This window comes from Diadema antillarum, unplaced genomic scaffold, assembly GCF_040938485.1.
Source record: "Diadema antillarum isolate AM-2024a unplaced genomic scaffold, OU_Dant_1.0 seq00000108_RagTag, whole genome shotgun sequence".
NCBI classification, from domain to species: Eukaryota; Metazoa; Echinodermata; class Echinoidea; order Diadematoida; family Diadematidae; genus Diadema; species Diadema antillarum.
In genome coordinates, this window is record NW_027271194.1 from 371653 (window position 1) to 389047 (window position 17395).

Genomic DNA, 17395 nt, shown 5'->3' on the forward strand with positions numbered 1-17395 from the left:
TGTGCGAAAAATGAGGGAAATTAGATTACAAATCACAATCAACCTGTCAAAATAATTGCTTTCTCTTGTAAAGTACGCGCATTTCACAAATGAAATTACTTGAGCGATAATTTCCCAATGTACACTACAACTGCACATGCATTTTTCTTGATTTAAGAGAATTACTATCTTCTGCACATCAGTTTTTAGATTTATCAAAGCGTCGTCTTGTTTTTATCCAGGCTGGTTGTCGGCGGTGATGGTAAGATCAAAGCAGGAAAGCAAGCTTAAAATGTTTTTGTGACGCTTTTGACAGAAACAGGTGCATGAATTACTTAACGAGTGATGAATGTCCATTTGTAGTACATGTAGGTCCATGGTACAACTGTGTGGTACAAAGCACAGGTGGGACTGAGAAAAATGGAAAAAAAACAAATCTGTGAATTCTCTCCAAGTGAAAATGTCATTGATATTTGATTTTACCAACTGAAGTTGATGTCCGAGGTACACCCAAACACTGTTATTTCTGTTCTTCTTTTCTACTTTTATTTGACTAAAAAAAAACGTCATCCCTGCCTTCATTTTAACGGTTACAAAAAATATATATAAATTCAGACAATACAGTCCAAAACCTTTTACAAACCAAGTCATTCTTGACTTATACTGCTTCACATTTATCTTAACTTTTATTGAAATTGAAACATTGAATATGTCAATGAATGCTTTTTTAAGGAAAAAGCAGAATTTCATTTTCTTTTTTCATTCAGTATCAGTTCACTACAGAACTTAATGCCAAGCAGCCATAGGTGTAATGAAATTATACCTATGCCTGCAGAGGTGGGGTTAGGGATAGGGTTAGGGCTAGCATTTGCCACTTTTAGTCTCTAGTCTCGCTCATCATTTGCTATCCAATGCAATCTTAGTGATTCGACGGTTCGAAGATCATGCACATTAACTTCCCGGTCTGTAAACCATTGAATCATTACATCTACCACAGTGCATGTAACCAGGTTCACTTTACATTGCTGAAGTAATAAATTTTTTGACTGTATAAGGTTTATACTACCATCATAGTAAGCAGCAGAATTCAGGCTTTCTTACAAGGGATATTCTTTATAGCATACAGTTCATTTTATATGTACAAAACAAATCCGAAACCCGCCCAAACTTTATCCGCGTTTTCCTCGAAATTGTGTTTGCGCCCAACAGGGACCAATTTGTTGGTTCGTGTGATTGTCAATGAATTAATGGTGATAAATACATACACCATTCCATGTCTATACGATGCACATCACAACACAATGTATATGTCGTCCTGTCATCACTGCCACTTGAGTCTTGACCAGGGGGGTCAAGCCCTGCCATTTTGTAAAAATAAATTGAACGCACAAATAGAGGGTCACTGAATAATTCATTTTGTTAGATGATACGCGCAATAACTGTTTTAATTACTGCGACGCAATTTGAAAAACTGTTGGGTCAGCGAACTGTGAATGCTCACGTGATCACAGGTAAAGAAAATAGGTCACAGGTTTATATCGAATTTGTAAACAAATTATCATTCATGATTACAAATTACACACACACAAAACTAACCAATGTCATTACTGAATGCCTGAGCCTCGTTCTTGATACATGCTGGTCTTATTGTTGTGCGCCACACACAACGCAGCTACATGTACGCCCGTGACGTCACCACCGTCCACTAACGATGAATTATTCAGCTATTCAGTGACCCTCTATATGTGCGTTCAATTGATTCCAGTGGGCCGGTCCTAGAACAATGCTTAACATGCTGACGTATCACAAAGCTTTCCGCCTAGTAATTTTAATTGATATGTCTATGGTCTTGACCAATAAATATGTCAGATTCGATTAGTCAGGGAACTTCACTTTTTTCATTGACATTTGTTGGTCAGGAGGGGAATTGTGAACGAGGGCTGTGGATATATACAATCTGTATCAGTACAATTGTACATTGCCTCACAACGTGGAATTGGGACCTAAAGAAATGCTTCAGGGCCCCGCTGTGGTAGGAAATGAAGAACTATTGTCAATACTGGAAAAAAAAGTGGGGGGGGGGCAAGCATGGTATTGGTATTAGCGGACGCATGGTATTACCGGACACGCACATTTTTGCGTACTAATTACATTCTGTCAAATTCCTCGACCAATTCGACATATTTATCGGTCAACACTGCCACGCCAATAACTTCAGGCTATACCGGCAAACCCTAAATCTAACTTAGACAATATTATTATTAAACTCTTATAAATACCGTACATCTAGATCTACATGTCCCAGTTTCTGTTCAGCAGTTTGTAGTTGTAAAGTGATACATCTACGTACCAAAGAAAACATGCATAATTTAATTTGCATAATATGTGCAGTAATGCCAGTATGCGGTCAATGTGCAGATACAAAAATATTTAGAAGTTCATCAATCACACATCCAAAATACTCTGCTCTGTGAATCTTAAGATTGAGATCTAGAAGCTCTACATACAATGTAGAACACTAGCTCTAATTCTAACTTGTTAAACTGTGATTCCTCAATTACACTGTAGAAAATACAAAATCACATTTGTTTGAAAATGGAATCGAACAAGCTGCAATGATCATTTAGAAAGTATTCCTGAAACAGATATTCAAAAATGAATGGAAGCACCACACTACCGATTAGTAATTACCCTTGACTTGTATTTGGCCAGTTTGTGCATACGCTTAGCCCGTTACATATTCAATGTTGAAAAAAAATCAAATGTAGAATGAAAACTTAGCTTTATTTCTTTGCTGAACGAGATCCGAAGAACCCTCAAACTAGTATCACTCAGAACAGGAGACTAGAGTCTACATGTAACTGGATAGTTTAATCACAGCATGCAGCTGCACAGGAGCAACTGATGATGCATGATGCACAGGCTTTCACTGAGCACCCTGGGGCAGCGCTGCCGCCAGTGGCCCGCGTGCAGGATGACTGACGGAGTGATGGTTGAATTGCGCCTTGAGCCCGAGCTGTGTACTGACAAATCCAACAATCGAAAGATAAGCTGATACAAATCGTCCTCGCTTGCTGGAAGTTTTGACGGAGTAGTCTAGACCTAACTTGTCTTTAAAAGTAAAATTGATACTGTATGCAGCCGACAAAAACCGTGATTTGTGAGCAGTTTCACAGACAGCGAAGAGCTCTAGGTCGATCGTGAAAAGGGCTAAACTTGCTATGCGCAAGCGCAAGATTTGACCCAATTTTGACCTTTTCTTGTTATTCTTACTGCGCCATCTACGATTTGTTCCATATGTTTCTCTCTATATCCACGTAACATATTACTTATATATCACCTCATTATTCCAATAAATCAAATAAATCAACATACCTGTCTTTGACATCTCCTGTCTTTCCTGATAACGGTGCTCTTTCATAGTGCTGGAAAGGTTGTTCCATTTTTTTTTTACTTCGGGCACCGACCTCCTTACCCTCGAAACAGCATTCACCCTGATGGTGATTGCTGCCCAGGCCCGTTCCTTGTCTTTATGAGTCACGGTCTGGCCAAGTTTGGGCTTTAAGACCGCCTCATACTCTCTGTACCCCTCCACCAGCTCATATTTCTCTAATTCACTAAAATTCTTCTTTCTTCTCTCGTCGCCTTCCATCTTAGATACAACATGTAGCTATGATCTCCGAGTAATACATGTACGTTAGACAAAGGTTTGTGCGAAAAACAATTAACACGTAATTTCCCATAGGAAATCGTCGCACAGCGCAGCGGTGATCGTCTGCCCATTTTGGCCAAGACATCGCGCAAAAATCGTGACGTCATAAGTAAAAAACTTATCTTCGGGCGATGTCATCGATCTTCGCTAAGTTTAAGCCAATTCTTTGCTCAGCATTTGAATACGACTTAAGTAAACTACTTAGCCAAGTAAAATCCTAAGCTCAATAACAGACTTAACTTAAGTATGGATTTGAATACCGGCCCTGGTAGTTTTCTTATACCACACTTGAATGAAATACTTTTGCCAATATACTGAACTGCAATACGCCAAGCTATTTCAATGTCAATGGTTGATATCCCCTAACTTTGGTTGCAATTACAGTACGGAAAACCCATCCAATCTTGACAACATGGCAGTATCATACATGTGTATAAAGGCCATTGTGATATATGTAATTCCTATATACTGATAGTATACAAATATACTTGGCCTTGAGAGTTTCTTGTTAAAACTATGGGCAGAGGTGACTTCAAACTAGTACTATTCACTGAGGGGCATAGCCCCGAAGTGAATAGTACTAGTCAAAGTATATTTGTTTTATATTTTGGATCAAAAATTTGAATAAAAAGTGAAAATCATTATAGGCTTAGCCTAACCCCGGGACGCTCCGTGTACACAGTTAATACTGCAACACTGCGTGTTGGGGCTGGTCGCAGTTAGCCGCACTGCGGCGGCAGCGCAGCGCCTGCAATACGCAACAGTGCGAGAGACCGGAAATTGAAAAACGTAGTAGCCGTGGCACCGCCAGAGTTGCCCGTCGCATGTATCCAAGCGCTCGTATGGCCGCTGCAAACCTGAACACTAGAATTCGGGACCGGACGTGGACGGGTACACTTGATTGTAAAGAAGGGAGATTGTGACATCATTTTGCAAATAGTATATACTATTTGCAAAATGTCGTCATAAAAGTGACGTCATTTTGCAAATAGTACTTCATGGAGTGTCAAACACACCAACACTCTAAAATAGTTCAAAATACCTATAATCACGTGAAGCTCTATTAACCAATCAATGGAAGACAAATTTTTTATCCAAAATATAATCAAAACTAGTTTTTGCCAAGGACTTCGGAAAGTTTTTACAATGCTACAGGGTTTTCTGTGCCAATCAGTGCACAAAGCACACAAAAGGCTTAGAACAATTTTTAAGTAATTAGAGAAGAAGGCACACCAGAGAAAACTGCCATTAACCCTTTGAGGAGGGTTGATTTTGCTACAACATGCATGTCCCATAGACACCTGACCAAGTACATTTGGGACTCGTCCTCAACGGGGTTAAAACATATCAAAAACTAGCAAAGCACTCTGAGAGCGCAGACCTCCACCAAGCATGCAGCTTTTCCACCACTGATCTTGTTCTTCCATAGAGATATCAGTGATTTCCACCCATAAATACTTATTCAAATTATAGCATTGTGTGCTGAAAGTCGCCCGATCTCCCAATATAGAAGCATTTGTTACGTCATAAACCCTCAGCTGCACGCGCACCTGGCCCTAGCAGAAACTAGAGCACGCACTTTAGTACACGCATACAAACCTCACAGCCTGAACTCCCAAGTTCATTGATCCTACCTGCCAAAATGTCAAAAATCCTTCATAAATTCCCCAAAAATTCTCGGATCATTACCAAAATTTAATCATCTGTTACTATACTTGTATCATTCTAAACATTTCCTGCACGTTTCATCTCATCCATTAATGACTTTTTGAGTTATTTTGCACACAGACAAACTACATGTAACTAACTAACTAACTAACTACTAACTAACAAACAAACAAACAAACAAACAGTAACGAAAGCATAACCTCCTCCCTTGGCGGAGGTAATAAGGAATTCACTGTGAGGATGTCCAAAGTAGTTACTAGATACTGAGATCTCACCTTGTGTTCCATCAGCTGCTCCACGGTGATGTTTTCCTTGCCATTTTGTGCGAATTCAGGCCAGTAGTGAGCAACTGGCTTGTTGTATTCCACCAATCCTCTGTCAGCTAGTAATGCTACGCAGACAGCAGTCACAGCTAAAGAGATACAGAGACATAATCAAAGTGATAAAACAAGTCTTATTCTCTATGTAGGCAATTTGTTATTGATATTTTTGAACAAACACCATAAAAGAATATCCAACTGATTTACGTGGGCAATTTTGCATTCTCATCATCCTCTTTCTTTCAAAGAATATAGTGGTCTGCTGTAGCCCAAAATTAATTCTTCACCATGTGGGCTACTTAATTCCTGGCAGATATTGGACTTCTTTGAAAACTAAACATTCTGTGGTTACAAATTTATATCATGATGCATGAATCATACATGAAAATGCAAAATGCTTCTGCTCAAAAACAGTAGGCCCTACACTGGGGATCCTAAACCTGTTTTGTGTTGACTGGCAATATGTCCACACACAGACTGTCACATGCAAAATGCAGCTTGCTCTTTTTAGAATGCAGTCAGTTTCTTCAAGTCCCCCATTTTGTTATCTCATGTCAAGTTTTGATGAAACATCAGTCTTTTTCTTTAAAATCTATCTGTTTGTAGAATTCCTACAAAGCAGGCAGAGCATGAATAACCAATATTCATATATAGGAACATTCATTGATATATATATATAACATTCATTGATATGATACTTTGAAACAAAGTATCATATTCATTGATATGATACTTTGAAACAAACTGATTATCCTCAAACTCTCATCAAGTCTTTCACAGATCTCTGGGCATTCCCTGAATCCACAAATCATAAGAAAAAAAACCCACCTCCTTAAAGCAACCTTGTAATGTCGTAAAAGCGTGAAAATAAAAACGCGTGAATATTTTTGCGTGCCATTTATTCCAGTAGTTGATATTTTGGTTCCACAGAATTAAAAACATGCAAAACTCTTCTTATCCGGCCAGCAGGAAAAATTAGTTGCGCAAAAATATCCACTTTTACAGTAATGTAATGCAATTTTAGAATCTGCTTGACTCACCTTTTGTTGTTGAGTAGACAACAGAAAGTGTGTTTTCTCTCCAGAGCTGCTGGGAGTCAGCATCAGCATATCCACCGAAGATATTAACAACATTTTCACCCTTGAAGTAGACAGCATATGCAGAGCCACTTTCCCTGGACTCCAGACCTCTTTCAAAGTTTTGCCTAGAAATTATAGCCAGAAACTAGTGAGACATGTTTGCTTGTTTGTTTGATAAAATGAGATCAGTATGGTTACCATTCACGTAATAAACACAGTTTCTGTTACACAGAAAATGACGAGATGCTTGATCCATCGGCATTAAATACTGGGGCACTGCACATAAAGTATTACAATCTACTCATTATTCAAACAAGCAGTGTTGTGTGGAAGTGAGTGCTTTTGGTCACCTAAAATAATGGTAATGATTCAACTTCTCTTACGACTACTACTACTACTACTACTACTACTACAGCTACTACTACTACTGCTATTACTACTATACTACAGTACTACTGCTACTACCTGCCTTCCTACCTACCTACCTACCTACCTGTATAGAAGGATGATAACAATCATGGGTCAAAGAACATTTTTGTAGGGGGTGGGGGCTGCAGGCTGATGGGGGTAAAGGTGAATGGTCCCCCTTTCTTCTACAATAAGATTTTCTGGGTGGAACCCTCGGAGTCATGGGTTTGGTTAACCCCGGGCCGGTGGCAGGTACGGCAAAGCTACCAAGTCTCACACATTCTGCGTGAGACTCAAGCATTTAGGGGCCGTCTCACGATCTCACGCATGGCACCCATTTTTCTCACGCATCGGGCGAAGTCTGCAACTTGGGCCTATAATAATGAGCATAGCTCAAAAGATTATAGTGATAGTTGCAATTGAAGGTATATTTCCCTTTTGTCTTTCAAAATAGGTAAAAAATGGTCACGCAAGTATGCACCTGATCGCACCATTAAGAGGTAAAAATTGAAAAAGCTCCCTATTGTGGGAAGCCACAGGGCCCCACAGTGCACTCCTGTTACAACGAACACAGTTATAATGAAATTCTGGTAACAACAAAACAGAAATTCAGGCCATAACTAACATTATCAGCTCTGTGTTCTTTAATACTGTTTACTGTACTTGTTCAGTTATAACAAAATTTCGATATTATGATTAATATGAAAGAACTGTCAGTCCCTGGACTTCGTTATAACGGTAGTCCACTGTACCCTACTATGTGTATGTTGTGATAGTCCACCACGTGTCACAGTACCGCCCCCTTCAATCATAACTGTTACTGTGACTGGGGTCTAATTAATTAATCTACCCTAGGCTCTCATTTGGCATTACCATTAGAGGTATCTATTATCATAAAATGGGTTCAAGAATGTAGCCAATTGGAAGCGCTGAAATGAGTCACATGTGCGTGCATGATTTCTTATATAATGCCTGAAGAGATCCTCGTCATTTGATTGGTTAGGAAGAAAGATTTGCGGTGACACCATGTGTATGTAGTCCTTAATCGGATCGCTGTTTGGCAGAAGAGCCTAGAGAGAGGAGAAACGAAGAGGGAAGCGACATATGGGGGTTGTGAGGAGGGCAAAAAGTGAAGAGTGGGAGACAGTAATGGGCTAGAGGTTGAAGTTGCACTCGTGGAGACGGTAGAGAAAGGAACACAGAGAGTGGTAAGGAAGAATAGTGTGAGAATCAAGTAGGATGTTCGGACATCGTTAGAAGGGGAAAGATGAAATAGAAGGGAAGAGGAAGAGGAAGGAGTTGAATGTTGGAGAATCATGGAGATAGGGGAGAGCAGTAAAGATTCATGAAACCAAGAGAAGAAAAACGAAGTCGGCGAACAGTGTGGCTATGGAATGCGGAATCAATGGAGAAAGGACGAATATTTGATTGGTTGTTGGACATTGATCATTCGGTCCACTTCACTATGACGTCATCACCCGTGCAATTGCGACTCCATTTACCGTGCAATTTTGGATCCATACGATTTGCTCCATTGCACGCACCGATGAGAGCCCGGCACACTACACGTGTTAAACGCTTGCGTTTGCAGTGTGTGTATGCAACAGCGCGCTAGCGTAAAGTGCTCAGTGAGCACTCTCGCGATCTCAGATTTTCTCTTGTTTCTGAATTAATAAAACATCAAATGACAAGGATCTAATTTAGGCGTTATATAAAACAAATAATAAATGTTTTTCATTCGTGCTATGGACAGAATATTTCATTCGGTGAAAGATGAAATGTAGATCCATTCAACTCGGCTGCGCCTCGTTGAATGGATCATTTCATCTTTCACTTCATGAAATATTCTGTCCATTGCACTCATAAACATTCATTATTTGTATACTATTGCACGGCGCCGTGCAAAAAAGCGTAAAGTCACTGACGTTACAATGTTTACACAAGCAGTGCACACACAATCGGTTGTTACAAGTGCGTCGCGCGCTACTATACGCGCTGTCAATCCTGTAAACAACTTCTAGTTCGGGCTGCCAGCCGGCCTTTCTTGTGCATAACATGTGGCGTATGAACGTATACGCTTATACGTACAGTACTATAAGCGAGATTTACGAGTGCGACGTGCATAAATGTCTGGGACGAATATCTTTGCACATTTCAACTTTTGAGCGAGTGCTACATGTAGCTGACTGGTATTGACCTACAAAGGTACATGAAAAATGCTGTTAGTTTTCGACCCATTCTATAAATCAAATAATACACAGACAGGTTTGAGTTTGTGACGTTAGTATTAATAGTGGAGATGCAGCTCACTCTCGGAATGTAGTGCAACATGCACTGGGCTTCGCCTCGTGCATGTTTCACAATTGCAAATACCAGAGAGTGCGCTTCATCTCCACTAACACACTCTCACCTGTGTATTATTTGTATAATATTACACAGAGTGGGTGCACCCATAAGCCTATATTAATGCCAATGGACATACACATGTTATGTAGGCCTATATTATATATACAGCTGTATTGATAATTAAATTAATTGATCTTGCAAATCCAAATACAGACAAGTCCTATAGCAAGGCTGTACTTGTACATAATACCATGCCCTTTCCATATTCTAACGTCATGCATCTATTTAACTTAGATCTAATCAGAAGAAAGTTAGAAAGTTAAGTTCTCCACCAACCACTTGGAGAGACGATCTGCAGCGTAGGTACAGCCTACACGTATACACTGCAGGTTATCTGAAGAGCCGTGCCCCTGTATTACAGTCCCGTAACTGCGATTTGGTGTGCCTTTCTTGTTTTGTTCTGTTTGTTTGTTTGTTTGTTTTTCAGAAACTGCCTTTTCCAGATTAAGATCTTGTGTTTGCAGATCCAGAAACAAATTTAGCTTAACATTGGCACTGTTGATGGTTCTAACATATGCATGACAAGTGAAACATAAAAATTAATGGTGCACAACGAGTGTTGTTAGCGTAGTTTACTGTATTCACCGAGTCCCAGCACCGCAACACCGCCCACACAACGGCGTCGTATCGAACCAGCCGGCCGGCCGGCCGGCAGTCAGCGCTGGCGGAGCTGGAAGTGGAGGTAAATTTACAGTTGTACTAGACAAGATAAGGGAAACTGAGAATGCCGGGCAACAACCTTACCTGAAAACATCCCTCACATCTTCGAAACCCGGCTTGACAAATCCTCCCACTGTGATGGGAAGTTTCTTTCGCAATATCCTTGGCAAGTATCTAACGGAGACTGCTGTCAAGGCAACAATTGCTAATTTATCAAGCATGGTGTGTGGCATGGCTAGTACAGAGTACACCGCTCACTCTCAAAAGGCGACCAGAGTGTGCATGTGTGCGCTTGGCCTATGTACATTACGTGTACGTAAAAGTGGTACGAATGTGTGGGCGGGGCAAGGGGGGTGGGGTGTGATAGTGGAAATCCTTTATGAATAAATAATAAGCATAATTAAAACCACCTGGGGCCCCATTTCATAAAATCTTGCTGGAATGACAACTTCCCACAGCAAACAGCCAATCGGGAAGCTGGATTCTTGTCATTACCATGACAATTGTCATTCCAGCAAAGAGTTGTCATCAAATCAACTCTTTGAAATGGGGCCCTCGGTTTTACCCACACATTCCCTTGTTTTTTAAATACACCTAATTGACAGATGGTTGAAAATAGAGCAATTAAAAATTTGAACCCTAACTTAAAATCTTATCTGAAACAAAATTAGATGTTTTCATGTTTAAATTACTTCCAACAAAGCCCCACACTATTCAGCTTTTGCTCATGAATGGATGTAGAAGTTATCTGATACAGTTTACTTTATGAACTATGAGGATCAAAATTGAGAATAATGTTTTTTGTAACACCTAGTATAATGTATTTTAGAATATTCAATACATAGTGCTCAAATGCAATCATAACAATACAATGATATCATGTTTTTAGCGAACATCAAGCTGGGTGTACCGGATCCACATGGGATTGGCCATGTACAATGGACTCCCGTGATATAGCAAAGTCCTCGTTTTCGTTAAAACCGCACAAAATGATAAAAAACATCTATATGGTCTACAGCAAATAATATTGCAACCTGAATATCTTCTATCTTGTAACCAGACTTTCTGTATAACCTAGGTCGTTATAACTGGAGTGCTCTGTAGTATTGTAATTGCGTATATAGAGCTGTCATACTAAAAATAATGCATTCTTTATTTCTTTATTGCATTTTGGAATCGCAAGGAATCGCCATTTCGGAATCTCCTCTCTATAAGCATTCATAAGTCCCCCCTTTTCCGGTTTATTCACGTCGTTATCAGAACATAAAGTTTTTCTAAAGATCTTCATAATTTTTCCCCCATCCGGTCATTTCCACAAGCAGAGAGCATAATGATTATGAACCATAGGATGCATACATTTCCACCCATCATAGACACAACAGGGACATGTGATGTGAAGTAACATCTGCAACATCACAACTGATAACACAATGACAGCACTCCTGATTTCTGCATACACTGTAAAAACATCGGTGTTAGATTTAACACCATGGGTGTTAAATCTAACACCGATCAAACTTCAATAGAGGACCACACCCACAGGTGTTGAAAATGTATTGTGACGGTGTTAAAAAGTGTTCGCCTGGCACTTCGTGGTGTTAATTTGACACTGTGGCTGGTGTTATTTTTGACACTGCGCTAGAGTTAATTCAATAATGACACCGCATGGTATTGATTTGATATTGGTTGTGTTAATTTCAATGGTATAACACCCGTCCAGCTTCCGGGGACCACACCAACTGGTGTTACTGTGGTGTAAATGTGTTTACACATTTTTTTTTTCAAAAATCAAGTACTTTATCAGAAAATTCTTTATCGTCTTGTTGAAGTTCAAAATTAGCAAGAAGTGCAGTAACTAAGAAACTATTCAAAACACAATTTTAAATTTTGAAATGACACTCGGAGGTGTTAATCTAACACCATGAATGAGCACCGGAAATTTAACACCAGCTCGGTGTTTCATATTTAACACCGGACTTTTTGCAGTGTAGTTTTCCTTTTTTCCCCTGTTCTATTCACTTACTTGGATTTTAACCAAATGGCAGATTTTGTCGCCATTGTGTTATACAATAGTAATACACTCAAAATGTCAATAATTCAGTGAAATGCTAAAAAAAAAAAGCGAGAGATAGACAAACAGTTGTCTACTCGTCAATCCAAAAGCATCAGAGCGTAGCGGAGCCATTATAAACGAAAAGTGCAGGGAATACCCCTCTTTCACATTCCTGCTGGTGTGCTGTGAAGTCTTTCATCTCCTTCTATTGTACAATTCGGTAATGGACAATGAAAGATTGACAAGAGTATTAAGTCCCCTCCTTTACTTCTTCTTGCGTGTTCCTGTTCTTAGCTATATTGTCAGTGAGTGTGTCTTGTGGGAGGAATGTCAGTCCCCCCCCCCCCCCCCCCAGTCCCATGCTAGGAGCTAGTGCACTTGCCGGCTGAGAAAGAGAAGTCATATTTGTATACCCTTTGTTGACATCAGGCTGTGAGAATGTTGGGAAATATATGCTGAAGGGGAACTTTGGGGGAAATATTTTGTTTTCTACCCAAAGTGGTAGGTATTACAGGAGGGATTCTCCCTCTTCGTGTTCTTTACTTCGCATGTTATACTAATTTTATTCCCACGGAGCTTCGTGCAGCGAATCATTGTCATTTTTTCAAAGTGATTTGATGACTGCAAGGAAAGCGAACTATAATATGAATGGGACAGGCAATATCCAGTGGTCGCTATCTGAGACGGAGTCAAGTCACAAGTGCATGTTATGCAAGTCACAGCAAGGGCTTTGCTCGTGGTTGTGTGCATTAATAACAAGCGAAGAGCCCTGTCTCCTAAATCAGTCTAATAATCTGATACCTCACAAAATGTTCGAGTTATTTGTAATTTAGTTGCTTTCAAGTTGACACTCCCGGGTTGACGCTTCAATCTGACGAAAGTCAAATTTCTTTATACTAAGTATTCTATAGCCATACCGAAATACCACGAATGTGTGCTGCATGCATGGAACTATCGGCAACTTCATCTGCCAAATCTGTACGTGTGCAATTCGAAATCATAACTATTAGTTGTAGTCGAGCTGCCCCCCCCCCCCCACAAAACCTTGAAGTCTGTAAACTACATGAGTACAGTATTTCCGGAATGATTAGACTTCATTAATTTACAAAGTTTAGTGTGATAACATTTTCTGACAACAATTCATCCCATCAAGTATTTAGAATTTCGCTGCACATTATCATCGACATCATGTCTATACATCTATCAAACTAGAAAACACAAAATAGAGTGGTAAGAATTCAAATGACTTACCAGTATATGATTATCTTGGTGCGTGGTTTCGGAAGAATTCTCTATGGAGCGCTACACGTGCAACATGCACACATGGCCGGCCGGCGTGAAAAATGCCATCAGAAATGAATTTATGCTCCAGATCAACAATAATGTCTGCTAAATTACTGAGAGAAAAATTCTTGATCAGAAAAGCAATACAACTATATCCGGGTTTTTTTTGTGTGTGTGTGTTCATGTGTGTGTGTGTGTGTGTGTGTGTGTGTGTCTATATACAGTCATTTCCGTAACAAGCGAATAAAATATATCCGGTGTGTCTTACCGTTGATTATAATGGTCCATGGAGCGTTTTTGAGTGCAGGGGGAGGGGAGGGAGATGTCAAAGGTTATGACTTAAAGAAACTATTGCAATGATCGTGACCAATTAAAAAACCATCATCATTTTCAGCTGCCATGTCATTATGACTAAATTTTAATTCTGAGTTTTGTCCAGAAAGGTTAACACAACAAAATATCTATGTTATATTGTTATAACGTGGCATGATGACAAAAGAAAGTTACAAAGCAACTCGTATACCTAAATTGTTATTTCATATTATAGCTGATTAGATGAAGGCACTTCAAACAACGTTATTTCAATCAATTACATCTTAAAGGAAAGAAAAATGATGGAAATTGCAATCGTATACGATATAATGTAATTATGTATAGGTTGAGTTTGGCATGGATACTGGTATTAAAACAAATTCTAAAGAGAAAGAGAAAGAGAAAGAGAAACAAAAATAATTGCAGTGTTTACGTTCTACATGCCGTCGTAAATTATTACAATTGCTCAAAATGTTTGATTTGATGTTTACGTGTCGATGCCGTATAAATAGTCGCAGGACCGAAACGCACCATACTCATAATTGATTTGAATTGATCCGGTTTACAAAACACGTGATACCCACTAGCCCTTTTAACTCATGTTTATGTGACAATTTTTTAATATAGTGTGAGAGTGTGGTCTTCCGTTTATCTCATATACGGAAGTATGTCCATTCAAGCAATCAATAATATTTAAAAAGCGCACGACGCTAATTTATAGCCTTCCCTCTCGGATTCCTTTCTTCTTTTGTTTTTACTTAAGTGTTTATATTCTTTAATCAACAAGAACAGAACTTATAATGACCGTACTTACGGTTTCAATAATCGCTATACCTCTCAAGATGTATACATTACTTCAGGGCTTGATTTCTACTTCGCAGTATTTATCCAAGCAATCAGAAACCATGTTATTTTGAAATTGATAAGCGAAAATGCAATTAACTATAGACCGATTCGGGTTCGTTGAGGGCAGCAGACAAATTGTGGCACTGGGCGCAGCCATGAGCTCATTTTGAGGTGTCTTAGCCGACCCCCCCCCCCCCCCCCCGCCCCCACCACCACCCCACGGGCAACATGTTTATCGCGCACTTGTAACAAAGGTTCGCGCACTAAGCAAGCATTCGCGCACTCAGTACGACACGCCTATTGGCTAAAACAACCATGCATCAGTTTTTCATTCCGCGCGCGGAAGGGGGTGGGGGAGGGGGGGGGGGGGGGGTCGGCTGAGACACCGCAGTAATGGCGCTGCCCATGCCAAAAATACACATAGCGCGTCACAGAATCGGTCTATAATAGATTTCATGCCTTTCTGTGGGAACGAAATTAGGAAGGGTTATGGTGCAGGAGACTACTATACTGTGTACCATTAAAAAAGATATTGAACATCGGACGTATAATTCAATTAACGTGCGATTGGATGATGTTACGTCGAACACATGAAATATATCTACAGTACAAGAATATAATTATTTGCTAAGATATCTATACATATCAACATTACTGTCTTAGGTAACTTGTTTTATCCAATAGGGATATGGGAAACATAAATTCACGAAATCACGATTATTGATAGTAACCATGGGAATCATTTACATTTAACACATTTATTCACATATTAATGTTTAAACCTTTTTCATGTAGGAAATGCTTGCAACAGCGGTTTTGCCCCTATAGGGCAACCCTTCAAGGCAACGCACTTTATTATCAAATCCCAATCTTTTATGGGAGACTTAATATCCACATGAGTCCCAGCATGTAGCATGATTACGTGCACTAAGTGATTCTTTATGGTGTCCATTTATATAAATCTACACTCAAAATACACTCACATTAGTCACATATATCATCACACAGTTACACACACACATACACACACACACACACACACACACACACACACACACCATAAAGACCCAAAGAATTAGTCTTCTCTTTGGCTTAATGAACCATGATCTTTAAAAGCTTAATGAAATTCGGACCAAACAAATTCGAAAAAAAGAAGAAAGAATGGAGCTTAAAAAAAAGAGTAGCTTGAGTGACTTTTACTTGCTAATCATTGTATCTGTGTATGAACTCGTACCGTACATTTACTGGCAAAAGCTGTAGAAATATGCTGAAATGCAGAAACATATAAAAGTTCTCTTTGCCTGATTTTCTCTGATTATATGAGACGAATATGGCGACGAATTCTCTAGACAAGCCAATTTTGCAGTTCGTGTGCTTATTGTCTGCCCGTTGGCTGTGTTTTTCTTTTAAAGTCAAACGTTTTGCTTCAAGTGTTTCATTAAAAAAAAACGCATGAAAATAAAAACAAAGCAAAAAACAGTTGACGCAATAGGTTTGAATGTTATGCTATTATGGGCAGTGCTATTACTATAATCATCATTTCTATCAAGGGACGCTAAATCAAAAGGTTTCATGTGTGAAAGATACAGAGAGAGCTTCTTCATGAGTGCTCAATTTATAAGGAATTGATATTAGAAAATATCATCATAAAACAGCTATACGCATAAAACTAATGTCATCTGCGATTGGCTTCCACTCAAAAAAGGAACAAACTAAGGTCAAACTTCAAATACAAATACCACAAAGTATATGGTCTGCGTTATCAGGTTGAGTGATCACAGTCCACATGTTTAATATTCGGTGATTCCCCGTCTTCGGTCCAACAAGCAAGTAATCCCATTGTAAATTCAGGAGACTGGCATATTATAGCAGGTTTTGAAAACGTGATTCCTGCAATATGATTTTAGACAGGGCATTTCCTTTTCTATATATCTATATATATAATATATATATATATATATATATACTTCAAAGTACAACCCATCAAGAATTGTTGAGGGATTACAGTATAATTACCATTACCGTCCATAAGATACTCGTATACACCATGTATAGGCGAAAAAGGAAGGCCTCAATGTTAGTGGTCCATATTCACCTTGAGTTTACAGATAGCCAAACACAATGTACTTCCGACTCGGCATATTTTATCTGTGACTATCTGTGTATATAGCTGATAGTGAACAGATCGCTCCTGACTGCAACTACCGTCGCACTGTTGGAACACTGAGCTATTGAATGAAGCAAGCCATTTCCAGAAGGCCACTGTTGGTTACTGTATCCATGCAGCTGTAATTTGTGTTTATAGCTTTAACGTGTTTGCACATAATCGAAGGTGGAAGTTTGGCAAGCCTATAATCGAAGATCCATACATATTTTGTTACGTCAACAACGAAACGACGTGCGAAATAAAATGTAATTTGTCGGGTTGTATCTTGTGTCAAATTGCCTACACATTTCGCAAACAGCTTAAGTTCAAACAGCTTGAGTCAGCAAATTGACTGCTAATTCGATGCCAGTACATTTTTCTTCCAAGTACAACTAGTATTAAAAAGAGAAAATAAATGGGCAAAAATTATGTTTCATATAACTCAGCAAGAAAACAAACTGAAACGCAATTTCGCTACAGTGGTTTTCTTATTGCATGCACAAGAAGGAACAAACTCTGTTA

General features: G+C 39.3%; 1 pseudogene; it reads right to left on the reverse strand.

Annotated features, from left to right (window-relative positions):
* The window catches only part of LOC139726987 (beta-lactamase domain-containing protein 2-like), a 29996-nt pseudogene extending 19543 nt beyond the window's left edge, over positions 1–10453 (reverse strand).
* Between the last annotated feature and the right edge of the window lie 6942 nt (positions 10454–17395).